This window comes from Ictidomys tridecemlineatus, chromosome 9 (genome assembly GCF_052094955.1).
Source record: "Ictidomys tridecemlineatus isolate mIctTri1 chromosome 9, mIctTri1.hap1, whole genome shotgun sequence".
NCBI lineage: Eukaryota > Metazoa > Chordata > Mammalia > Rodentia > Sciuridae > Ictidomys > Ictidomys tridecemlineatus.
The window spans coordinates 113094875-113122071 of NC_135485.1; the positions used below are offsets into that span (position 1 = coordinate 113094875).

Below are 27197 nucleotides of genomic sequence, written 5' to 3' on the forward strand. Positions count from 1 at the left end.
CTAAAAATAAAGTTTCGTTTCTTTTGACAAGTGGCTCCTGAATTGTGCCCATCCAGACTGTGGCACTTGGTGGGCCGCACAGGGAACGACTGAGGGTAAGTGATAAGGTAAACTGCTCGCCCCTGAGGGCAGGGCGAGAGGATGGGTAGCCATTTTAAGATTCCTCTTTTGTTTTGCTTCACTTTTGTTTTAAGTTGCCTGTCCATGGAGATGTGTAAGATGGAAGAAAAACCACTCACATCTGAGGAACAGATAGGGAGAAAGGACGGATGGACATTTCAGGAGGCTATGATAATGATTTTGTGTTGTTCCAATTTTGTTTCACTCTGTTTCAGTTTTGTTAGGTGTTATCTTGTTGGGTTGTATTATAGTAGAAATATGGGATCAGAAATTAGTAGAAAACAAACTGAAAGAGTGTTAAGTAAATTGTTAGAGGAAGGAGGCATCTCAGTAAAATCAAGAACAGTCAGGGCATACGTTGATACAATAAAAAAATGTAGCCCATGGCTTTTTAAGGAGGAGTTGTTAAATATATCACAATGGAACCATCATGGTGAAGATTTAAAAAGAATAGAAAAGAAAAGCCCAGGGATTCTGCCAGTTGGCACATTGCCATTGTGGACATTGGTATCTTGTTTGCTTAGTCCAAAGCCTTCAGTTCAGACAAAGGTAGAGGAAGGAGAAGACATATTGATTCAAGTAAAAGAGAAGGTCTCTCAAGTTAGTCAGAAAGAGGAAAAGATTCAAGTAAAAGAGAAGGTCTTTCAAGCTAGTCAGACAGAGGAAGGAAATTTAGAGCAGAAAAAGCCATCAGGGGAAAAGTTACAAAAGGAGACTGCTACCAACAACTTTCTATCACCAGAGGGTGTAAGTGTCCAACCAACAGCACCACCTCTACAGGAGACTGCTACTAAAACCTTTCTATCACCAGAGGACATAAGTGTCCAACTAACAAGGCCACCTGCATATGCTGGGAGGCCCCCAACCCCTGCAGTTGATAGTTGGGATCCTGAGACAGGATCTCAAGTATTAACATGCCCTGTATTTGAGGTAGGAGGGCAGCAAATTCACCATGCTTTAAATTTCAAAATAGTGAAGCAGCTAAAAGAGGCTGTAACAACCTATGGTCCTCAAGCACCCTTCACTGTAAGCTTGGTCGAATCCATTAACAACTTGAACATGACACCAGCAGATTGGGCTAATATGTGTAAAGCTGTGCTAAATGGAGGTCAATACCTGTTATGGAAGGTTGCCAATGAGGAATTTTGCAAGGAGACGGCTAGGCGAAATGCAGTAGCTGGTTATCCTCAGAGAAATCTAGATATGTTGTTAGGAAAGGGACCTTATGAGGATCAGCAGCAACAAATTGCATATGATCCTGGTGATACGCACAAATTGCTATAGAGGTGGTTAGGGCATGGAAGACTTTACAAGGACATGGAGGTTTACAAGGTCAATTATCTAAGGTAATACAAGGAGCTAATGAATCTTACGCTGAATTTGTAGATAGGCTTATTCAAACAGCTACCAGAGTTTTTGGGAATACAGAATAAGCAATGCCATTAATAAAACAACTGGCTTATGACCAAGCAAATCGTTGGTGCAGAGATATCATTAGACCATGGAAACATGAAGATTTAAACACATATATTAAATTATGTAGAGACATTAATGAACAAGAGCAAGTCATGGCAGCTGCAGTAAAACAGGCTTTAGATGCCAGAGACATTAATGAACAAAGGCAAATTGTGGCAGCTGCAGTAAAACAGGCTTTAGATGCCAGGCCAAGAACATGCTACAACTGTGAACAAACAGAACATTTTAAAAGGAATTGCCCCATAGGAGAAGGGTTTAATAAAACTAGGTATCAAAGGAGTAGAATACCGGGTATTTGCCCACGATGCCGTAGAGGGAGACATTGGGCTAATGAATGCCATTCTCAAACCACCATAGAGGGTACTCCATTATCAAAAAACGAACAAGGACCAGGTGTTTATCCACGATATCATGGAGAAAGGCATCGGGCTCCATTGCCAAAAAATGGACAGGGGGGGCCCAATGCTCTGGGGCCCCAAACCACAAATATATGGAGCACTGGAGGAACCTAGCAACCCCATCAGGGTAGTGCCCAGGACACATTGTCCATCAGATCCCTCTTCAGACAAACCAGAGGGAGCACAAGGTTGAACATCTGCGCCTCCACAAGAGCAGTACTAACTCCAGAGATGGGAGTTCAAATCATTCCCACAGGGGTAAAAGGATCTCTTCCCAAAGGAACAGTAGGCTTATTATTGGGACGCAGCTCTTCTACTCTAAAAGGACTTATGATAAGTCCTGGGGTAATTGATCCCGATTATGAAGGTGAAATAAAAATTATAGCCAGTTCTCCAAAGGGTATATCAATAATTTCACCAGGAGATAGAATAGCACAGTTATTAATAATACTCAGCCTACATGATAAATTTTCCAGTCGTGCTGTAGAAAGAGGTTCCAAGGGATTAGGCTCCACAGGTGTAGATTGGGCTATGCTTTCTTTAAATTTAGATTCTCGCCCCATGCTAAAACTAAATATTCAAGGACATGAATTTCATGTGCTACTGGATACAGGTGCAGACCTTAGCATCATCTCTCATCAAGAATGGCCAAAACATTGGCCATTACAACAAGCCAATCAAATGCTTCGAGGCCTAGGAGTGGCAACTAATCCCCATAGAAGTGCAATGGTATTAGATTGGAAGGATCCTGAAGGATGTGAGGGAACTATACAGTCATATGTATTGGATCATCTTCCCGTAAATTTATGGGGACTAGATGTCCTAGATCAATTAGGTTTGACATTAACAAATAACATCAATCAAAATGCACCCACTATTATGGCTAGACAAGGTTTTAGGAAAGGGAAAAGATTAGAAAAACAAGAACAAGGTATAGCAGCACCAATACAAATAGATCAAGGAACAGACAGACATGGGTTAGATTTTCAGAAAGGGCCACTGAGACAATAAAAATTACTTGGAAATCAGAAAGACCAGTATGGGTTCCTCAGTGGCCCCTGACTAAAGAAAAGATACAAGCAGCCCATGATCTGGTCAAACAACAATTAGCGGAAGGACATATACAACCTTCTGTATCTCCCCATAATACTCCCATTTTTGTCATAAAAAAGAAATCTGGTAAATGGAGATTATTGCAAGATTTAAGAGCCATTAATAATGAGATGGTTATTATGGGACCTGCTCAATCGGGGATTCCTCAATTGTCTGCTTTGCCAAAAACTTGGTATGTTTTAGTTATAGATATTAAAGATTTTTTTTTTTCAATTCCAATTCATCCTGAGGATAGTCCACATTTTGCATTTACTATCCCTGCACTGAATCATGAAGGTCCTGATCAGAGATATGAATGGAAAGTGCTCCCTCAAGGGATGGCTAACAGCCCAACTATGTGTCAAATTTATGTTAACAAAGTAATCCAGCCACTTAGAAATCAAAATCCTGAACTACAAATATTTTACTATATGGATGATGTATTATTAGCACACAAAGCTAAAAAAACATTGCTAGAATGTTATGCCACACTTACAAATTTATTAAAAAATTATAATCTAGAGATAGCAATAGATAAAGTACAATTAGATTTTCCAATTAATTATTTAGGAGTTCTATTATCCTCAACCATGGTCCGTCTACCAAAAATTCAAATATGAGTAGATCAACTCAAATCACTTAATGACTTTCAAAAGTTATTAGGAGACATAAATTGGATAAGGCCTTATCTAGGTATACCAACAGGAGAGTTGGGACCTTTATTTGATATCCTAAAAGATCCATCAGATCCAAATTCACCCTGTATGTTAATGCCTGAAGCAAGAAAGGCATTAAAAATTATTGAAACATATATGGAAAATATGCATTTGGATAGAGAAGATATAAGTTTGCCTTTATTATTTATTGTACTACCAACAAAAAATATTCCTACAGGAGTATTTTGACAAGAAGGTCCATTATTATGGATACATTTATCTTATTCTCCTAACACTATTTTTACTAGGTATCCTGAGGCTGTAGGACAATTAATACTCAAAGGAATAAAAGCTGCAAAGGGAGTGTTTGGAATTTCTCCCAATAAAATTATTACTCCATATACTATGAATCAAATTGATGAGTTAGCTAATGAGTTAAATACTTGGGCAATAATCATGTGCAAATCTAATGCTTCATTTGATAACCGCTTATCATCTAATCCTTTATTGTCTTTTTGGTCATCGCATCCTGTAATTTTTCCAAAAATGACAAGAAAAACACCTATCATGAATGTTCCAAATATATTTACTGATGGATCAAATAATGGTACAGCAGCAATAGTTACACCTGATCAAACTTTTACATTTTTAGTACCCAAACAATCAGCTCAAAAAGTAGAGCTTAATGCAGTATTATAAGCTTTTGTGATGTTTAAAGATTCTGTATTTAATTTATTTTCTGATAGTCAGTATATAGTTAATGCTCTAGTATCCCTTGAAGATGCTGGTAGGATTTCCCCTTCCTCTTCTGTTTTCTCTTTTCTTTCCACTATACAAAGTCTAATCTGGGACAGAAAAGATCCATTCTTTATAGGACATATCAGAGCACATACAGGATTGCCTGGAGCCCTTAGATTGGGCAATGATTTAGCAGATAAAACTACACATGACATACATATTTTCTCTACACTAGAAGAAGCCATAAATTTTCATAAAAGGTTTTATGTCAATGCTAATACTTTACAAAAGCATTTTAAAATAACTAAGGAACAAGCTAGACAAATAATAAAACAATGTAAAAATTGTGTGACATTTTTACCACAAGTTAATCTTGGAGTCAATCCTAGAGGATTGATACCTAACCATATTTGGCAGATGGACATCACACACTTGCCAGAATTTGGAAAATTAAAATATTTGCATGTTACAGTTGATACTTCTTCTGGATTTTTGATGGGCTCCCTTCATGCCAGAGAAAAAACTAAAGATGTTATAGCTCATTGCTTACAAAATTTTGCCACTGTGGGCATTCCAAAACAGTTAAAAACAGATAATGTCCCTGGTTATACTTCTACCTCTTTTAAACAATTTTTCTCAACATTTGTTACTCATATAACAGGAATCCCATACAATCCACAGGGACAAGGCATAGTTGAAAGAGCTCATCAAACTATTAAAATGTACTTATTAAAGCAAAAAGAAGGAATTGGGAAGGGGTATATATTCCCCAAAGATAAACTTAAAATAACCCTTTTTACTCTAAACTTTTTAAATTTGGATTCATCAGGACTTAGTGCTGCAGAAAGGCATATGTGTCCAAAAAATGTACATAAGCCCAAGGTACTTTGGAAAGATATTCTAACAGGACAATGGAAAGGTCCTGACCCAGTAATTGTCTGGAGTCGGGGGTCTGTTTGTGTGTTTCCACAGGGAGAACAGCAGCCGATTTGGATTCCAGAGAGATTAACTAAAGTGATTTCTACAGACCAAAAAGAAGATGATTTGGCTCAAATCCATAACAGCTGATATCCAAAACTCCAGTTTGGCTATCCTTACATCTGCGACAGAACCAGGATCCTTTTTTCAATATCTATTTTATTATTGCCCTTTCCCACATCATGAAGTTCTATTTTGTTTTTTGAGCTCATACAGACCTAGGTTAATGTTTTGCTGATCAGTTCTATTTTTTTGACTATAGAGTTTTTAAACATTGCAATGGAGATTTCACTTGTAAAAAGTTATAAGGCCTTTACTCTTATGTTATGTGTTGTATGTATTATATTATGTGTGCATACTTGTGTTTTGTGTTATATGTTTGAATGTACATTTGTCCATATATCATATATGATGAGCGCTCATGATAAAAATGGATCCAAATATTTTTTTTTCACATGATTTAAATGGTTTAATTTAAATTGGGTAAACAGCTGTTGAGGATTGTTTTAACATATGAACAAAAAAGGAGGTTAACAGATCTGTTTGTTTACTTTCACCTTTCCTTTTCATTATATTTAATAATTCTCTTCAAGATAATGTAAATTGTTAAGAAAATTGTTTTCTTTTAGTGCCTTCTGGAATGTTACATAATTTTTTCTTTAGCCATTATTGCCAGAATTCCTATCTTCATCCCAGTGCTGGTGAAGACAAAGATAAAACCAATCTATAGCTTCTGCAATAGCCATCACTGAACTGCTTATAGAACTTGCCTGGACTATGTATCACTTGTATGCATTGTGAAGTCACCTGTATGCATTGTGAACTATCTGTTGGTGCAGCAACTTGTGGTAGTGTTGGGGTACTCTTGCTGATGATGTCATCGGTGGTACAATTTTTCCAAAAGGAACCGTCAATTGGCTTGGTGTATCTTCCTCCCTTCTGCTTGTCATGATCGTTCAGCTAAAATTTGGGGGCCAACAGAGGTGAGGCAAAGAACCTCACCTCCCACCCCCCCCCACCCCCCCCCCCGCTGGTACCTCTCCACAGGTGTGGTTGTATACTCGACTGGTAGTCAGTGACGAGTAAGATCCAATTGCAATGGTACCAACCTAAGACAGGAGGCTGATGCCTTGAGGTCAGCTCATCCGATAAGGGGTAAGCACCATATGTACTATTGGACAACCTAAGGCAGGCACGGTCCCTAAGCCACATGCTTGTTGTTTAAACAGAGAAGGGGAGATGTTGAGAGCCACAGCCGAAGGGGCCCCAGCAAACTTCCAGCTGCCAGCAAACTTCCAGCCGCCGGCTGATGATTGGCTCACAGCGGCCCCAGCAACATCTAGCTGATTGGCTCCTCTGTGGTGATGCTCATTGGAGATGCTCATTCCCCGCCCTTTCAGACTGCCAGCTGATGATTGGCTCACAGCGGCCCCAGCAACATCTAGCTGATTGGCTCCTCTGCAGTGATGCTCATTCAGCTGTTTCCCTGCCCTTTCAGACCACGGAGATGCTCATTGGGGGACTTTTTTGGCTCCGCCCATGTGACTCAGCCAATTGTCCTCAAGAGCAGGAGGATTGTGGGAGGTGGTGAAGCTTGTGTTTGTGTGAGAGGTTTGTGGGAAGCCGGTGGTGGCAGTTGGGCTCTGAGGGTTTTCCCTGAGGAGCTGTTTTGTTTGGTCTGTGTGGTTCTAAAAATAAAGTTCATTTCTTTTGACAAATGGCTCCTGAATTGTGCCCAGCCAGACTGCAGCAGATATTTAAGTCCATACCTTGCTGGCTTAATTTCAGTAAAGTCCACTTCCCAGAATTGTCCTGGTCTGGTTCCTCGTAAGCGCTTCCCTGCAGGAAGCTTGGATGGGTAAGCATTAACTAATTGGCAGACTTGACAAGCTCTAGTCACCTGTTCAGCTATTTCTTTCCTCTGTGAGTCAGCCAATAATAAGTCCTTTCTTTGGTCCTTTAAGAGTGCCTGTAACTTCTTTGAGCCTAAGTGGGTGAGCTGGTGTATGTCTCTGACATAAAGTTGGGCTTTTCGAAATTGTAAACATGGCTCTGTAGAGTCCCAGAATTCTGTATCTGTATCCTCAGATGATAAGTTGCCTGAATGTTCTGGCGCGGCCAAGTCCCCTGATTGTTGTTCCCCAGGTGTGGAAAAAGTTAACAGGGTTACTCCGTTTAGGGCTGCCAATTTAGCTTCTTCATCTGCCCTTCTGTTTCCAACCATCGTTTCCCTTCTGGTGCCCTGGACAGTGCACTATAGCTAGTTCCTTAGGGCCCTGCACTGCTGAGAGAAGGTATTTTCCCTGTCCCATGCTGATTTTGTGGTTGCTAGGGGGTTGCTATGGATCTTCAGGGTCAGGCATTAGGCCCCCAGACATTCTTTGGTCTTTCCAGGAACTAGCATAACTGAGTCAGGAACACCTGGCTCTACAGATCTCTCCTGTTATTTACAGACAAACAACTCAGCAGGGTGGGTATGAGCCTAGGAATCTCTGTTGGTTTTTCCAAGGACAAGGGTCACACCCCCTCCCTTTGGACAGGCCTTGAGGTAGAAGCTGGTTTTTCAAAAATGGAGTCATATCAATTTCTCATTCCCCACTTTGTCTGAAAACTTGGGGACCAATCATGGTTCCCTAGTTGGGGGTCTGTTTGGGCAGGCCCTACATCTTGGTAGGATTCTCCTTCTGGGTCTAGGGTTTGATAGTGGGTACACAGAACCATCATCTGAACTGTGTTTACTCTGTCCTTGATGAAAGCCACTAGCTTGTTCAGGAGTGGTCCTATTAAGGTTGACATTAGGGTAACTTTAGAGTAAACAGTAACCCTCAGGGGACAGTCTTCAATTTCCCAGACTCACTCAAAATTGGCCTCGTAGGGCTGGGGATGTGGCTTAAACTGTAGCACTCTCGCCTGGCATGCGTACAGCCCGGGTTCGACCCACTGACTGCCTGTCTAATTCTGGCTTCAAAAATAGTTCATATGGGGGTCCTACTACTGTAGGCCCCACAGTGTTACAAACAGTGTGGACAATGAGAATACAGACCTGTTCTGAAACCTTAGGGGTGTTCATTCAGACTTTGAAGCTCTGGAAAGTGCCTCCTGCCAGGAAAAGTCAGTGTTTTTTTCGAGAATGCCAGTTTCAGTGATGAAGAAGCACCTTTCATACTTTATGAGCATCAGACGTTGAAGGAGCCACAGTGGGGAAAGTCCTTAGAAAATTTGTGTCAGAATGTGATCCCATAAAATAGGTGAGAGTTTGAGGTCATGGAGATAAAGTCATGGATCAATTAAATTCAAAGAATCAGCACTGATCACCATGATCAAAGGGGACTTAGCCCAGGTATGTAAGGCTGATTGAACATTCCAAAACCAATTGATGGCAGTGAACATCTCACAGCGATCCACAGAGGAACTTCGGTGTGCCCCACCCAGCGGGAAGCTGGACGGCGAGCTTCGGGCTGGAACCTCTGGGTTGTTGGTGCAAAGTGAAGGATGAAGAGGTGCCTTTGAAGCAGGTAATTTCTGTAGGAGTGTTGCACACTCTGTACTTCTACAACAGGTCCATCCACCCAGCCAGCTCACCCTTGTGATATGTGGCCCCATCTTGAAAGATATTTTGCTCCTGGAGGAAACACACTCTGGACTTGAAACTCACACATGTGGAGCATGTGGGAGACAGTTGTGGTTCACTGCAGACTTTAACTGGAACTTGAAACATTACCGTGTAAAGAAACCTTCATAAAGAGATGAAGGCAATACTTCATTAGGGAAGAATTGCAGAGTTGGTGAAGAACCTCACTTATTAGAACACCCCTTTACATGTGAGGTGGAACAGGAGAACTTCCAGGCTAGCTTGGGCCATTGCTAACAAGAGATCAGCCATAATAAGAGGAAGACAGCCCAGAGAACTGCAAGCAGGGAGAGACTGCATATTAGACAAATGCATTATTAAGTGCAGTGAATGGGGGAAAGCTTTCAGTCACAAAGATACACTTGTCCAGCACCAGAGGATCCACACTGGAGAAAGGCCTTATGAGTGCAGTGAATGTGGAAAATCCTTTAGTTGAAAAGACAACCTTATTCAGCATAAGAAAATCCACTCAGGAGAAATGCCTTGTAAGTGTTGTGAATGTGGAAAATACTTTAGCCATCACTTTAACCTAATTGTACACCAGAGTGTCCTGACCGGCAGGACACATCAACGTGGGCAGCGAAGAACCTAGATGGGGAGGAATGAAGGGACAAGAGACAGGAAAGGTGACAGCAAGACAGGAATTCTGATCAAGCTGCAAACTTTATTGTTCACTCAGGGGTATTTATATGCTGGGGATGGGGAAGCTCTCTAATCAGCAATTGCTGGATGTGGGTGGTAAAACTGCCAGCTGCAAGATGTCTGATGATCCCGATAACCACAGGATGTTCCAGGGAGATAGGTAGCTGCATGATGTCTCCCAGGCAGGATGTCTCCCAGGGGGCTGTCAGGCTATTCTTTGAAGGAGAATTTCCTTCTAGTCCCTGACACCAGAGAGTGCACAATGGAGCAAGGCCTCACAAGTGCAATGATTGTGGGAAAGTCTCCAGACATAAATCCACACTTTTTCAGCACGAAAGCATCCATACAAGAGAGCATCCTTATGATTGCAGTGATTGTGGGAAATCCTTTGGCCACAAATACACTCTCATTAAACATCAGCAAATTCACACTGAGACAAAGCCTTTTGAGTGCACCGAATGTGGGAAATTCTTTAGTCGAAGCTCTGACTTTATTGCACACCAGAGGAATCACACAAAGGAAAGGTCTTTTGTATGCAGTAAATGTGGGAAAGACTTCATCAGAACCTCCCACCTTGTTTGGCATCAGAAAGTACACACAGAAGAAAGGCCCAAGGTGTGCAGTTGAGTGTGGGAAGGTTACAGCTTAAGCTTCCACCTCATTTAGCACCAGAAAATACATGCTTCAGGGAGGCTTCAGCCAAGCTGTCCACACAGCAGGATTCATCAGTGAGATGTCAGGCCTCACATGAACATTTACATGGTGGGGGGATACCTTGTGGGGCCAGGTATTCAGGAAGCTTTCCAAGGTTGTGTTGCACTTCCTGACCTCCTCAAGTTTCTGTCAAAACCCATGGCTGAACTCATCTCAACTTTTCCAGCTTAGTTACCCAACATCTTCAGGGACAACAGGACTAGTACTCTCCAATGCCCAGGGTGAGCCCTGGGACATCTGAGTTCAGAGGGTCCTCATTCCCTTCTATGTGACAGGGGTGGGTATGAATAGGACCCATCTCTGGTGACTTACAGATGTTTTCTTTCTTCATGGACATTGTTGATCTATAAAAATTGATTTTTGTTTGAGACAGTGTCTTGATAGGTTGCCTAGGCTGGCCTTGAACTCATGGGCTCAAATGATTCTCAGCCCTCAGCCCTCAAGTAGTTGGAATTATAAGCACATGCCACTGTGCCCAGCTTTTACTTGAAATTGTAGTGGATATTTTCAGTCTCCCAAGTCACCTAGCCTGGAAAAGTACTTGCTTCATATTGTTCTGGTTTGTAATAGTAAAGGCCTGATAACTTAAGCCACACACATACAGAAAAAAAAAAGGAAAAGAAAAGAAAGAAAAAGAAAAAGAAAACCGATTAATGTAATTCATTGCATCAAGACGCCAAAGAAGAAAAATCACATAATCCTATCACTAGATGCACTGAATTCATTTAAAACAAACCAACAGCTATTTCTGATAAATACTCTGAGTGAATCAGGGAATAGAGGGGAAAGTCCTCATTTAGATAAAGAATAATCTACAAAAAAAAATCTATAGCTAACAGCTTATTTAACCTTGAGAAAACTTCAAGTGAAGCTTTCTGCTAAGGATAACGGGGATGACGTGCTGTTACCCTGGGTGTAAAGACTGAACACAGGAAACACTGAGGCAAGCCTAGAAAGCAAGCTTTATTTAAAGCAAACAAACAGACTTCCCTGCAGAGAAGGGTTCCAGAGCTGGTGACCAAAGAAGTGGGAGAGTCCTGCCCCTCTTATTTATATTGGATTTTCTTTGTTATCCTGCCCTCTTCTCCCCTTATCTTACCCCTTTCCTCTCTCCATGCTGAGTGTGTGAGCAGCAGCCAGGGTGACCCAAAAGGCCAGGGGGAAGGGAGGAAAAGTGGTGGAGTGATCCAGGCAGTAAGGAAACAGCCCAGGAGACATTAATCAACAACTCCTGCAACTCCTGCAGGAAGGAACAATTCCTGGCATGGTGAAGGGTACATGGAAGGAGGAAGGGGAAAGAGCATTTGATTTCCTTTCCTTTCCAATCAGCCCCCCTCTTCCCTATCTGACCTAATTTTTTACTATCTATATTTACTGTTCTTTTGTCCCCCAGCTTCACTTGAAGACCAGGAGCAAAACAAAGGTGTCTCTCTTCTTTTTTCTCTTCTCTTTTTCTTAATGGTGGGGGGATCATGCATGCTAGATAATAGAGCTACCATTGTGCTATATTCCTAGGCCAGACATCCCTTCTTTTTATTTTTTTCTCCATGTTTTTATTGGTGCATTATAATTATACACAATGGTGAGATTCACTGTTACGTATTTGTGCATGCATATAATAGAATAATATAACTTTGGTCAATATCATTCCCCAGTATTTCCATGTTCTCTCCCTTCTCTTTTCCCCTAGAGCCTTTATTCTACTGGACAACCTTTGATTTTCATGAGCTTCTCTGTGACTTTCTTTTCCTTTTTCCTTCCTTAGCTCCTACATATGAAAGAAAGCATATGACTCTTGACTTTCTGAGTTTGGCTTATTTAATTGAACATAATGCTCTCAAGTGCCATCCATTTTTCTGCAAATGACATAATTCCATTCTTCATTATGGCTGAGTAAAGCTCTATTGTGTCCATATACCACGTTTTCTTTTTCCATTCATCCATTGATGGACACCTAGACTGGTTCCATAGTTTGAGTATTATGAACTATGCTGCTAAAAACATGGGTATGTATGTGTACTATAATATGCTCACTTTAATTCTTTAGGATAAAACTGAGAAGGGTATAGCTGGGTCATCTGGTGGTTCCATGCCTAGTTTGTTGAGGAAACTCCACACTGAATTTCACCGTGGTTGTACTAATTTATAGTCCCACCAATAGTGTAAAAGTATTCCTTTTCATCAACATCCTCTCTAGCATTTATTATTGTTCGTATTCCTGATGACTGCTATTGTGACTAGAGGGAGATGAAATTGCAGTGTAGTTTTGATTTATGTATCCCTAATTGCTAATAATGTTGAATCTCTTTTCATATATTTGTTGGCCTTTTGTATTTCTTCTTTTGAGAAGTGTCTGTTTAGTCCATCTGCATATTTATCAATTGGGTAATCTTTTATCAATTCAGCAATAAAAACAAATGAGTAATTAAGCCACAAAAAGACCTAGAGGAACTTTAAATGTATATTACCAACTGAAAATAATCTATCTATATGATTCCAACTCTGTGATATTCTGGATACCCAACCCATAGGATGTACAGCACCAAGGGTGAGCCCTGATGTAAACTTTATACCTTGGGTGACAGTGCTTTGTCAATGTAGGCTTATCATTTGTAGCAAATATATCACATTGGTGTGCATGTGGTGAGTGTCAGAAGATATATGAGCATTCTGGTCTCTAATCCATTTTCCTCTGATTGTGAAACTGCAGCCAGACACAGTGTTGTGTTTGTAGTCTCAGGAATTCAGGAGGCTGAATCACTAAGACAGAGAAACAAACAAAACAGAACAAAAACCAAACCAAACCAAACCAAACCAAAACAGAAAAGAAAAACACTGCACTAAAAAATAAAATCTATTTAAAAGGGGAAAAAACTAAAGACATTCAATGAAGAAATGAAGAGACATGTACTCAGATTGGTGTGAAGAACAACATGGAAACCAGCGGCATAGAGAAATCAGATAACAAGAGTGCCAGGATTTAGATCCCAGTTCTATTACACCCTAGTTGTGTCATCTTGGCCAAGTTCCTCAGTTTCCTCTTCTGTCTTAAAGGGGACCCCTATCTTCTAGATTGCTAGTAAGACAAAATGAATTTAATCATCTAAAGTGTATAAAAAAGGTCTAGTAATTTAATTGTACAATATGCATTAGCTATTATTAGTAAGATGAAGAGACAAAAATGTTAATATAACATTTTATTAAGTCTCCATCATGCCAGGAAAATCAGTCTAGGGAAAAAGGGATGGATTTCAATCTAATCACAAGCATGGTCCCTAAAATATGGTAAAAAAAATAGCACATTGTAATAAAATATTATCTATAAAATGTAGTCTCTTTTGATTTACTTATGTAAGGCTATTCAGTTGTATAATTATCATTTTAAATAGAGTCATTCTAAAGTACACAGAAATGCCAAGGTTCAGGAAGAGTTTACTGTCACTATGCACATTATTATTATTTTACTCTCTTCATTTCAATTTGGATTTTTCTATTGGTGTTTTCAGGTTCATAAATCCCTTCTTCAGGGTATAATTTCCCTTGAATTCCATTCAGTGTATCTTGAATTTCAGACCTTGAGGTTTTCACTTTTTAAAATTAAAAAAAAAGTAAATGACAGCGAAATACATTACAATTCATATTACACATATAGAACACAATTTTTCATATCTCTGGTTGTATATAAAGTATATTCATAATAATTCATGTCTTCATACATGTACTTTGAATAATGATGACCATCACATTCTACCATCATTTCTAACTCCATACCTCCTCCTTTCCCCTCCCACCCTTCTACCCTATCTAGAGTTCACCTATTCCTTCCACCTCCCCCTCCCTACACTACTGTAAATCAGTCTACTTATAACCGAGAAAACATTTGGCATTTGGTTTTTTTTTGGGGGGGATTGGCTAACTTCACTTAGCATTATCTTCTCTAACTCTATCCATTTACCTGCAAATGCCATGATTTTATTTCCTTTTATTGCCGAGTAATATTCCATTGTATACATATGCCACATTTTTTTTCATCCATTCATTCTTGCTGCTATAAACATTAATGTGGCTTTGTCCCTGTAGTATGCTGTTTTTAAGTCCTTTTGGTTTTGAGCAAAGAGAGGGATAGCTGGGTCAGATGGTGGTTCCATTCCCAATTTTCCAAGGAATCTCCAAACTGCTTTCCATATTGGCTGCACCAATTTGCAGTCCCACCAGCAGTGTATGAGTGTACCTTTCTCCCCATATCCTTGCCAACACTACTGTGTTTGTCTTCATAATAGCTGCCATTCTGACTAGAGTGAGATGAAATCTTAGTTTTGATTTGCATTTCTCTAATTGCTAGTGATGGTGAACATTTTTTTTATATATTTGTTGATTGATTGTACATCATCTTCTGAGAAGTGTCTGTTCAGGTCCTTGGCCCATTTATTGATTGGGTTATTTGTTTTTTTTTTTTTTTGGTGCTTAGCTTTTTGAGTTCTTTATATACCCTAGAGATTAGTGCTCTATCTGATGTGTGAGGGGTAAAGATTTGATTCCAAGATGTAGGCTCTCTATTCACCTCATAGATTGTTTCTTTTGCTGAGAAGAAACTTTTTAGTTTGAGTCCATCCCATTTGTTGATTTTTGGTTTTAATTCTTGTGCTATAGGAGTCTTATTAAGGAAGTTGGGGCCTAATCCCACATGATGAAGATTAGGGCCTACTTTTTCTTCTATTAGATGCAGGGTCTCTGGTTTAATTCCTAGGTCCTTGATCCACTTTGAATTGAGTTTTGTACATGGTGAGAGATAGGGGTTTAATTCCATTTTGTTGCATATGGATTTCCAGTTTTACCAGCACCTTTTTTTGAAGAGACTATCTTTTCTCCAATGTATGTTTTTGGCAGCTTTGTCTAATATAAGATAATTTGCACATGATTCCTTTAGGTATCAATTCCTGGGCTTCCACAGGTTTATTTGGTAAAACAAACATACTAGTCTCTCCACCTACTCTCTCCCTCAACCCTCCCAGTCTTTGATAACTGCTGCTCTATTCTCTGCTTCTCTGAGAGCAGTGTTTAACTTCCACTTATAACAAAAGATGTGATGTTTGTCTTTCTGTGCCTCACTTATTTCACTTAACCTAACGTCTTCTAGTTCTATTCATGTTGCTGCCATTGACAGTATCTCATCCTTTTTATGATTTTGTACATATATACCATATTTTCTTTACCCATTTATCCATTGGTGGGTACCTAGGTTGGTTCTCTGTCTTGGTTCTTGTGTAGAGTTCTGTAATAAATGGGAATGCAGATGTGGCTTTGACATACTGATTTAAATTTCTTCAGCTCTTTACCCAGTAGTAGGATAGCTGGATCATATGGTAGTTCTCTTCCTAATATTTTGAGGAATTTTCCTACTGTTTCTCATAAGATTATACTAATATACATTTCCACCAACATTTTTTTTCTTTTGGTTCCATGGATTAAACCTAGCTGGATCATATGGTAGTTCTCTTCCTAATATTTTGAGGAATTTTCCTACTGTTTCTCATAAGATTATACTAATATACATTTCCACCAACATTTTTTTTCTTTTGGTTCCATGGATTAAACCCAAAGGGGCTTAAGTACTGAGCCACATCCCCAACCCTCTTTATTTATTTTAAGACATGATCTTGCTAAGTTGTTTAGGACCTTACTAAGTTGCTGAGGCTGGCTTTGAACTTTCGATCCTCAGCCTGTTGAGCTGTTGAGTTTACAGGTGTGTGCTACCGCACCTGACTGTCTTTTATAGTAGTCATTCTAACTATGGACAGTTGATATCTCATTGTGGTTTTGATTTATGTTTCTCTGATAAATAGTAATCTTGAACATTATTTTATGTACTTCTTGGCTATTTGTATATCTTCTTTTGAGAAATGGCTATTCAGGTGATTTTAGTTTTTATTTGAATTATTTGTTTTTTGCTGTTGAGTTCCTTACATATTTGGGATATTAATCCCAAATTTGGGATGAATTGTTTACAAACATTTTCTCCTAGTTTGTAGGTGTCTCTTAACTCCAATGATTGTTGTCTTTGTTGTGAAGAATTTTAGTTTGATATAATCCCATTTGTTAAGTTTTATTCTTATTGCTTGTGCTGTTGGGGTCATATTAAAAAAAAATCTGGGCTGGGGATGTGGCTCAAGTGGTAGCATGCTCGCCTGGCATGCGTGTGGCCCGGGTTCGATCCTCAGCACCACATACAAACAAAAATGTTGTGTCCGCCGAAAACTAAAAAATAAATATTAAAAAATTCTCTCTCTCTCTCCTCCCTCTTAAAAAAAAAATAAAATCTTTGCCCAAACCAATGTCCTGAAGCATCCTCCTCTGTTTTCTTCTAGTATTTTCATAATTTTTCCTCTAAAATTTAAGTCTCTGATATATTTTGAATGGGTTTTTGTATAAGAGATAGGGGTCTAATTTCTTTCTCCTGCTTCTGTCCAGTTTTCACAGCACCATTAATTTTTTTTTTATTGGCACATTTTAAGTTTCCACAATAGTGGAATTCATTATACCACATTTGTACTTTTCTCAATCTCCTTTCTCAGTACTTTTCTTCCTTCCCACCCTTCCCCTGATTGCTAATCCCTCCTCTATCATTAGCATCATCATCATCATCATCATTATAAGTGTATTATCATTGTATAGATAAGCAGGATTCATTATGCTATATTTGTACATAGCATGAGTTGGTAGTTTCATTGCCCAGTACTTCCCTATATCCTCCCATCTGCCCTGCCTCATTCAATCCCCTTCCTTTACTCTGTTGGTTTCCCTTCTATTTTTGTGAGATCCCCTTTCTTTTAAATTTCTGTTTTTCCTCTCTCTCTAGCTTCCATATATGAGAGAAAACACTTGACCCCTGACTTTCATTTAGCATGATGTTCTCCAGTTTCTTTTTTTTCCCCCAGAAACAACATAACTTCATTTTTCTCTAATGCTCAGTAAAACTCCATTGTGTATGTATACTACATTGTCTTCCTCCATTTTTCTATTGAGCACCTAGGCTGGTTCCATAACTTGATTGTTTTCCTACACCATTTACTTATTTTTCTTTTATTTGTTCTACTTAGTTGTACATGTTAGCAAAATGCATTTCAAGTCATCATACACAAATGGAGTGCAACATTTCAATTCTCTGGTTGTACACCTGGCACTATTTATTGAAGAGACTTTCTTTTGTCCCATGTAGGTCCTTGCCGCATTTGACAAAAATCACCTGAGTGTATATGTGTGGATTTTTTTCTGGGTTCTCTATTCTGTTCTGTTGGTCTGTATCTATTTTTATGCCAGTGTCATGCTGTTTTGGTTACTATAGCTTTATTTTTTGCTGTTGTTGCTATTATTTTAAAAACTCCCAAGGCTATTTAAAAATCAGACTTAGCTCAATGGACAGAATGAAAAACCAATGCCCCCTAAAAATATTTGATTAAAAAAAAGTTGTGTTTGGTGGTACACATTTGTAATCCCAGTGATTTGGAAGGCTGAGGCAGGAGGATCACAAGTTTGAGGCCAGCCTGGTACACTTAGTGAGACTGTGAGCAACTTAGTGAGACCCTGTCTTAAAATAAAAAACCTAAAAGGGCTGGGGGTTTAGCTCAGTGGGAAAGTACTGCTGGGTTTAATCCCCAGTACCAAATTTTTTTGATAGATTATATTTTTAGACATATTTCTTTCAATGTAGTATATAAATTTCATAATTATCGTAGATGGGTTCTGCATTGATTTAGTCTTGAGATTAAGTCCTAAGTTGGCATAATATTTGCCAGTTAAATACAAAACATGTTTGCAATTCCCAACAGGAAATCTGGGTGGCTCGAACATTGTTGCTTAGTCACTTAAGAGTTCTGCCAATTCTTATTCTTGGCGCTGCTTTCCTAAAGCTGCTTCCTCTTTGGCCAGGAGCTGTTCATCTTTTCCTGAAGCACGCTTACCACCAGGGACACATTAGAAATGTTCAAAGGATTCCTGTAGTTCTATTTTCTTTAACTTCCACTAGCAGAGAACTTGACAGCCTGTTCTCTTCTCTGAAGTACAATCGTCAGTGATGTTTGTACTTGGGCTCTTCTCTACAAAGTCATTGAAATGTCTTCCAAAGACTTCAACAGATTGAACATATCACTTCATCAATATGCACATTATCCCTCTAGGTTCCTAATTCTTCACAGGCTTATTTGATAAAGATGCTAATCTTAAAAAACATAGGAATTAAGAGGTTCATATTCCAATTGAGGTGCAAAGGTTATTTTCTCTCTTGAAAAAGTCAGGATCTAAAAGTAGGGATCACCCTTCTTTCTATATACACACTGATTCTAATTCACCTGGTGTTTATATATATATATATATATATATATATATATAATATTTATTTATATAAAATATATATATCACATAAATGTATACTTCATTCTAAAAATTTTCCCTGCCCCTTCTACTTTTATATAACTATTCTTATGTTTTGCATATGGTCACCAATCCCATCAATTATGCCTTTACAATGTTTAAGAACTCTGATGCTGTTTGTAATCTCTGACTTTACCTTATCTCAGTCCTTTATCATCATATGTCTGGACTGTTTTCTAAGGAAGTCTCTGACAAGAACACTCCCTCCTTTAGTCCTACATATACCATTTTATACTTTGTCCCAATCAATATTTATTCTAGAACTATCAAACTCTTTCTTCATATCATTGCCTGCTGAAAAGTTATTCTTTTTCAAAGTAATAAAGCTCACACTTCTGAGGCTGAAAGCAAGGACACTGCGTGAAGCTATTCCCTGTTATGCTCGAATTCGGGACCCCCAAAAGACCACCAGAGGCCCAGATCGATGTAAACAGCAAAGAGGTGTTTATTGCAAGCTAGCTCGGTCCTCCGCGCACACACACAACAACTGGTGACACTGAGAGGCTCCGAGCCCAGGGTTTTCAGCAGTTTTATACATTCTTTTGAGAAGGCAGGGACTTCACATACATCATAGCATCTCTTAGCAAATCATCACACACTGCAGGAAATTCAAATAACAACTCTAAAACATGATTAGCACATTCACTGGCGGGAACAAGTTGGGTAGGGGTGATTGGTCAGTACAAGAGGGGGATTCATATGAACTGATTGGTTTAAGCCAAGAGGAGTGTTCATGCTGAACTACATGGTTTCCCAACATGTTATCAACCACCATAAACTACTGGGAGGGTCATCTGGCATCCCAGGTATTTCCCTGTCTCATGCTGATTGGTGGCTGCTAGGGGGTTGCTATGGATCCCCACCTAGCCTGAATCAGGGACACCTGGCGCAGCAGACCTCTCCTGTTATTTGTAGATAAACAACTTAGCAGGGTGGGAATGTGCCTAGGAGTGCTCTGTGGGTCTTTCCAAGGACAAAGGTGATATCCCCTTCCTTGGACAGGCTTTGCTCTGAGGTAGAGGCTGGTTTTTCATTCCCCCCTTTGTCTGGAAACTTGGGAACCAATCATGGTTTCCTCAGATGGGGATCTATTTGGGCTGTCTCTACATCTTGGTAAACAGTAATCCTCAGGGGACAGACTTCAACTTCCCAGACTCACTCAAAATTGGCCTCCTAGATCCAACCTGACTCGATTTACCTATCTAACTGCCTATTCATTTCTGGCTTTATTCTCCCCTAATTTTAGAAACTTTATTACTATAAGGAGAAGGGGTGATGACTTGTTCCGTCTGCTTCAGAGCTGAAAATGGGTGTCGAACATGAGGGGGACGATGACATAGGGGACATGAGTTCCCTTTTAGAAGTCAGTTCTATTTGAAGTCTGGTTGGAGAAAAACAGGTTGTCATCTGGGGATGGGTGCTTTTATGAGAGAAACAAAAACCATAAGTACTGAATAAGTGTTGCAGCAGCTGGAACATGTTACTTGTACATAAGTTTCCTCACCAGCCTTTAACATCCCCAGTTACCAGGACTGTAAATATAACATTTAACTTTTAGGGTTACAGATGTCCTTCCCCTTAAGATACAGTTTAATAATTTAATGTCATCTGATCTTGCAAAATCCTTTTACTAGTATGACCTCTGTGTCTAATAGAGAAATCTTTAATTCTGTTACTTAGGGATGGGTAATCATATTAGCAAACACCAAGCCTACTTGTGTAGGTTAGAAAGAGCTGTAGGCCTTAAACTAAAAACTACTCTGACAGTTCCTTTTGATAGTTATCAGGCATTCCTGCCTAAGAATCTCTTTTGTAGCCTACAGTTTACTTATTCTTGGAAGTTACATTTAACTATTATTATTATTATTTTAAATGCCCAGGAATAGCTGTGTTTTGGCTTTAACTGTCTTTGCTAAGTGTTTAAGATGAAGCAAGTCAAACTGACTTTTGTTTTTAATATATTGTTAACAGTCAGCTGAGTTTCCCTGGGAGTACTCGGGGAACTTTACAGCAGCTTCTCAGTTCTGCTTAGTGCCATTTGTGCTAGGATGGGTCCAGGCCTTGCTTGACCATGTGGCTTCCCTTAGAAGCATCAGGGATGTCTCCCTTCTCTGATGACCCTCCTTTTCATAGCAAATGCGCTGATTGGCTTTCGGTTCTCCAATGGTCTCATTAATCTCTCTGATCGGGAAGTTATGTGGCCCAGAGTTGCAAAGCTCTTTAGAGATGTCCCCTGCCTACTTCTTTTGTACTCATTTTTACATGTAGTGAGATGGGACACAGAGCCTTATCTCAGTTAAGGTGAGGCTCTTCATACATCTTAAGTACTGTAGTTTTGAAACTTTTAAACATCATTTTACTTTTGCTTTTTAAACATCATTTTACAAAGCCTACATAAATTGTTGCTCAAGTTCACATGAATATTAGCTAACACAATATAATATCACATCTAAAACATGAATTAAAGAAAGGCTTAAAGCTTTTAACCTTTTGTAGCAAAGTAGCAAAGTACTTCTGTGTTTTGCAATAAAACCTTCACACAGATTAGGCTCTCATTAACTTAAAAATACATTTAAATTGTATCTCAGTGTAAAAAGTAACATAGAACTTTACATATCTTATTGATAACAAGTCCATTTATAGAACACAAATGATATAAATAAATCTCCAACATGTTTTTTTTAAGCCTAAAATTACCATACAACTTTAGAACACCAGCTTGTTCTTTTAATGCTTCTACCTTATAGACTTGTATACCTGGAAGATATTGATGATTTTATATTAACCAAGTTTAGCTTTTAAAGAAATAACATATTACAATATTGAAAAATAACAGTTGTTGTTTAACCATAGTTGTATAATGCCAAGGTCAATGCTTGGCACCAGAATCACGAGCCACCACACAGCTTTGTAGATTCAAACAGCAATTCTTTATTACAGCTCTCACACCACCTCCACACAGGTCCAGGGGCAATCGCGTTCTGCCGTCTCCCCGCACAAAACACCTACTCCACGAGGCTATTTCCAAATCCCATTTTAATCTCACGAGAACTCAACGGGAACAAGCAGCAGGAACACCCTAATCCCAGCAATAATCTTCAACTTCCAACTTCCCTAAAACCCATTATCTTAAACTGGCAACGCCTTAAACTCAAGGAGCCGGTTACTTCCTCAAACCTGATCAGCTCTAAACCCGGATCTGCCTAGGTCCTTGAGCAAGGTCACCTCATTAAAGCATGCATGCAATGTCCCATCAAATGTCCTCTAAGCAGCATGGGGTACGCTTGGCAAGGAAATTTCGATGCGTCATTCCTACTTGGTAATGGCCCTCAGCAGTATAATTTTTAATTTCTTTAAGATTACTTGCGCAAAAAACTTACATATAACCAACTTACACAGACCTTCTTTATCACTTACTTAAACCCTCTTAATTACTTAATCACATAGACTCTCTTATCCAGAAACACATTTTCCCTCTGTTAAATCCATACCTAGAACCTTCTAATTTTTCTTTTCTTTTCTTTTCTAATTTTTCTGTTCACATTTTGAATCAATACTTGTAAATTTCTGAATTTAGACAGATTATTTCATAGACATCAACATTTTATTAGGTTTTATTTTTGAACACCTAGAAAAACTTATAAGCTTAATTTTAAAGACATCTTTACTTTCATCTGTTTACCCAATTTAAATTGAATCATTTGGATTGTGTGAATCAAAGATATTTGGATCCATTTTTTTAATTTTTCATGAGCTCCTCATATATCTGCAAATTGTCATATAATTGCAGAATATATGGACATACACATATAGACATACAACACATAACACAAGTGTGCACACATACACAATAGTAAAGGCCTTGTAGTTTTTCTCAGGTGAAATCTCCATTGCAATGTTTAAAAAAACTCCACAGTGGATCAAAAATAGAATTGATTAGAAAAACATTAATCTAAGTCTGTAGGATCAAAATCATGAGCTCAAAAATTACAGAATTAAGAAAAAGCAAAAGTTCTAGAAAAAATGACTGGCCAGTAATTAATAAATGCCATAGAATTTACTCTTTGGTTTAATCTAGCTTGAGTTCAGGTAAAAGACACCTTTACTTTTTTTTTTTCCCTTGGGCATCAGCTCAGGCTCCTACTGAGCTAGCAGGCTTCTTCTATTTGCATTTCAACTTAAATCCTGCCTGAGGTCTGGAAGGAGCAAGAAAAACTGGAATTCTGAGGAGAAGCCTCATGCCTAAGGCATTTTAACCATAAGTTACAATTTTCAGGTTTGGATGTTGAAAATTATGATACAAGTTTAAGATACAATTCACAAAATTTTATACTTCTATCTTTCTACATTAGAAAAACTTGCTCACACAAAAATGAAAATAGGATCTTACTTGATAATATAAAAGCTACCATCAGAAGAAATTCCTTCAGGATCATTAAGCCACATCCTTTGTTCTGAAGTTCCTAAAGTAGTATTAAGTTACATTAAATCACCTGAAAAAATTTCAATAGAGAACCACACACTACCGTGTATATCCAAAATTAAGCTTTAGAGATTCCCAAGACTGTTGTTATTCAATGTCATTTCAATAAGCCAGACCAAGGTCCCAATCCAACACTTTCCTTTCCTAAATCCTACACACTGAGGGGAAAAGATATCATAATTTGTTATTCTTGCCCAAATTAATGCACTGGTACACCTAGTGAAATCTTTTCAGGCTACCCAGTTCAAAAGTTCATAAAAAAATAAAACTAAATAATTGGGAGTTACTTGTCAACTTGGAAGTAGAGTTATTTAATTTTCTATCCTAAGGTTTAAGTTCTCTGGCATGAATTATCTGAAATCATAAACAAACAGATTACCTAAACCCAACTTTTAACTGCAAGATTGTGCAATGCTTCAAAAACCCATTCAGATACCAGATTGTTACAATAAAAAAATCATCTTTTAGATTCACATTCAGCCAAGATCATCCCCAAGAAACAATCCATAATATCAACACATTACTGCATTGATTGTCCTTTTTTTTTTTTTTAAGTAGACAGAGGTGGAGTAATCCTTAAAGTGCAGGTAATGAAGAGGGAGTTCCCCAAAGCAAAATGGCTTTGGCAGCTGCTGGGAGTCCCTCAGTCCCTCCTTTTACTTTCTGGATTAGTTCCTCTGGTTTGGTCCAACCCCAGGCACCAGGCACTCTCCATATCTCCTAACCTTTCAGTAGTCAGCTCCCAAAAAGTTCATCTTACATCCTCGGCATGCAGTTGTTCAGAGTGCTAGGTTCCCCAAGAAAGCAGAGGGGAGGCTCCTCCCTGGGGTGTCAAAATTTGTAACTGAAAATTCGGTTCCTGTTCTTGAAGCCAATTAATGCCAATTTAATAATGAGGACAGGGTTTTGAGAAAAAGAAAAAGTGAGGTATCAAAGTTCTTAGATCCCCAGCAGGCATTTCCCTCTTCAGTGGATGCACTCAAGCCAGCCAAGTAGGGGAAGAAAAGAAAACAATGCTTCCCTAATCTCACTTAACAAAGGGGCGTAAAGTTTATCAAAGTTCTTTAAAACACAGCTAAAAGGGGTGTAAAAGGTGAGAACAGAAAAGCTGGCGGTTCTATTGACTTTTGGTCCCTTACAGGAGAAGCATACTAGGGACATTTTTAGGCTAAAATGTAGCTAAAGTTACCTCCACACATCTAAGGCAGATCAGAACTTGGGACTCTGCATCTGCCCAAAGTAAAACAATGCCATCACACTTAACATAGAGACAAAAAGACACAAAAAGACACAGATTCCCTTTTCAGATTGTCAAAAAAATGGAAGTGGGGTGCTGGCCCCAAGTCAACTGGGGCCTTCCCTTCAGACAAATGGATTGAGGGAGCATCCTCCTCAGATTGGGTCTGACAACCACAGACTGGGAGATTAGTTCTCTTGCCAGGGTGGTGGGGTGGAGACAAACAGGACAATAGAAACAAACACACATAACACAAAATTCGCAGCGCGTCATGAATTGCTACCCAGAAACTAAAGGCTCAGGTGGACCGCGGATCCGTCAGCTACAAAATATTTTATCAAATACTTCACAAAATACTTTACTACAGGGAATCCACTCAGAACCCAGAAAGGGGCTGGGGACGTCTCCCACAAACCCCATTGGCTGCCCTTCCATGCGTCCACCTGGACCTTTTGCCAACCACAGAATACAAAACCAGAACCTGCATGCATCCAGAGTACAGAAACTTACAGATCGCCAATGCCTTACTTACCAGCCGGATTTTTATCACCTCTCTATTGGGGTGTCTGGGTAGGCTTATTAGGGGGATCCTGGACAAGCCCCCATATGTTATGCTTGAATTCGGGACCCCCAAAAGACCACCAAAGGCCCAGATCAATGTAAACAGCAAAGAGGTGTTTATTGAGAGGTAGCTTGGTCCTCCGCGCACACACACAGCAACTGGTGATGCTGAGAGGCCCCGAGCCCAGGGTTTGCAGCAGTTTTATACATTCTTTGGAGAAGGCATGGACTTCACATACATCATAGCATCTCTTAGCAAATCATCACACACTGCAGGAAATTCAAATAACAACTCTAAAACATGATTAGCACATTCACTGGCGGGAACAAGTTGGGTAGGGGTGATTGGTCAGTACAAGAGGGGTATTCATTTGAACTGATTGGTTTAAGCCAAGAGGAGTGTTCATGCTGAACTACATGGTTTCCCAACATGTTATCAACCACCATATACTACTGGGAGGGTCATCTGGCATCCCAGGTATTTCCCTGTCTCATGCTGATTGGTGGCTGCTAGGGGGTTGCTATGGATCCCCACTTAGCCTGACTGAGTGAGGGACACCTGGCGCAGCAGACCTCTCCTGTTATTTGTAGATAAACAACTTAGCAGGGTGGTAATGTGCCTAGGAGTGCTCTGTGGGTTTTTCCAAGGACAAAGGTGATGTCCCTTCCTTGGACAGGCTTTGCTCTGAGGTAGAGGCTGGTTTTTCATCCCGATTCTTATTCTGTCAGACAGTGAGGCTGTAAGACAAAGAGTCAACATGCCTCTCATAATTACGCCGCCTGCCTCTTCTTTTTGGGGGGGATTCCACAGCAGGGAGTGAATCCAGGGGTATTTTTAGCACTGAGCTACATCCCAGCCCTCTTTCTTTATTTATTTTGAGACAGGGCCTCACTAAATTGCTGAGCCTGGCCTCGAACTGTTAAACCACAACACAAAGAAAAGACCACTGACTCCAATTTAAATCGAATTAAAGCAAGCTTGTAATTCCGACTGGATGAGTGTCTCTCCCGAAACCTGTGGGAATAAAAGACAGCACTGCAACTCTCTAGGAGTACAGTGTTATAGCACAGAAAGTTGCAAGAAGGGAGGTGTCTTGAGAATGTACAGATAACAGAATTTTGACAAGCATAACACAAAGGCAGGTAATAGGTTAATGGTCTAAATGGTTCAGCACTTAGGGAGTAAATTTAGATCCCGACATGAGAGTTTATGAGGTACCACTAGAGTTTCAGAGAGGGTCGTTATCTGGCCAGGGAAAACCAGGCATGGGTGAGTTCAAGGCACGGGCAGGCATTCCAAGCAAGTTTAGAAATCGCAGTGATTTATAGTAATGCCAAAATTAACTTTTCATGCTTTGTGATGACATGGCTCCCAATCTTAAGAGGGAATTAGGCTGGGTTTATCAGAACTTGCAGTCCTCCTGCCTCAGCCTCCTGAGTTGCTGGGATTATAGGTGTGTACCACCATGCCCAGTTCGTGGTCATGTTTCTTTTTCTCACTTCCATCCCTTCATTCACACTCTCATTTCCCATCCTTTTGCCTGCTGTCACATTTTCAAGTCCAACTTATTATTTAATTCCAACATCCTGGTCAACCTTCTCCAAGAAGCGTTTCCTGACCTCTTGAGCCCAGAGGATTCTGACCCTCACAAATACCAAATGACCTCTTTGATATAAGGGGAGTAAACAAGGACAGGGTAGGGACGAAGAGCTTGAGAAGAAGATTTACATTAAACAGGGATGAGAGGTGGGAGGGAAAGGGAGTGAGAATGATATATAAGAGGAAAGGAGGGGTAAGACAAGATAATACAAATGGAAGAAATGATTTACAGTAAAAGGGGTAGAGAGAGAAAAGGGGAGGGGAGGGGAGGGGAGGGGGGATAGTAGAGAATAGGACTGACAGCAGAATACATCAGACACTAGAAAAGCAATATGTCAATCAATGGAAGGGTAACTGATGTGATACAGCAATCTGTATACGGGGTAAAGTTGGGAGTTCATAACCCACTTGAATCAAACTGTGAAAGATGATGTATTAAGAACT

At 39.5% G+C, this 27197-nt stretch overlaps 1 protein-coding gene and 1 pseudogene across 2 annotated transcripts in view; both read left to right on the forward strand.

Annotated features, from left to right (window-relative positions):
- LOC101954857 (broad substrate specificity ATP-binding cassette transporter ABCG2) overlaps positions 1 to 27197 on the forward strand; it is a 130106-nt gene that overhangs the window by 25038 nt on the left and 77871 nt on the right. The window lies entirely within an intron of this gene.
- On the forward strand, positions 8845 to 18780 carry LOC144366976 (zinc finger protein 134-like; annotated as a pseudogene).